Here is a 783-nt window from a genome sequence, read left to right as displayed (position 1 = left end):
GGGGGGGCCAGCCCCCAGGATCCCCATGACCCCCTGCACCCCCACTGGGGGGAGACGTGCCCCACGAGCCCTGTGACCCCCTGCACCCCCAACACAGGGGGCTGGGACCCCCTTGCACCCCCACCACGGGATGACGTGACCCCGTGCACCCCCACCATGGGATGACGTGCCCCACAAGCCCTGTCACCCCCTGCACCCCCACCGTGGTGGGACGTGAACCCCTGCACCCCACCGTGGGGGGACGTGACCCATGAGCCCCGTCACCCCCTGCACCCCCACCGCGGGGGGACGTGCCCCACGAGCCCCATGACCCCCTGCACCCCCACCACAGGGGGACATGATCCCCTGCCCCCCCACCACAGGGGGACATGATCCCCTGCCCCCCCACCACAGGGGGACATGATCCCCTGCCCCCCCACCACAGGGGGACATGATCCCCTGCCCCCCCACCACAGGGGGACATGATCCCCTGCCCCCCCACCACAGGGGGACATGATCCCCTGCACCCCCACCACAGAGGGACGTGCCCCACGAGCCCCGGCAGGGCGGAGGGGCTGCCCGTGGCACATCCCTGCCCACCCGGCGGGCACAGCCCAGCCCTGAGGCTTCTGGTTAATAAGGCTGGGGCTCAAAACTGCCCATTTTGTAGCCAGAGGCCTATTAATAGCTGCGCCGCGCTATAATTAACAGAGCGAGGCTGCCACGCGGAGCCACGCTGCCCGGCCGGGGGGAAACCGCAGGGGAAGGAGGGCAGGTACCTGGGGAGAGCGGCCGGCAGCCCCC

Source organism: Egretta garzetta, unplaced genomic scaffold (assembly GCF_000687185.1).
Source record: "Egretta garzetta isolate BGI_Z169 unplaced genomic scaffold, ASM68718v1 scaffold395, whole genome shotgun sequence".
Classification (NCBI taxonomy): domain Eukaryota; kingdom Metazoa; phylum Chordata; class Aves; order Pelecaniformes; family Ardeidae; genus Egretta; species Egretta garzetta.
The sequence above is the reverse complement of the archived record's forward strand: the minus strand, read 5'-3'. Positions refer to the sequence as shown.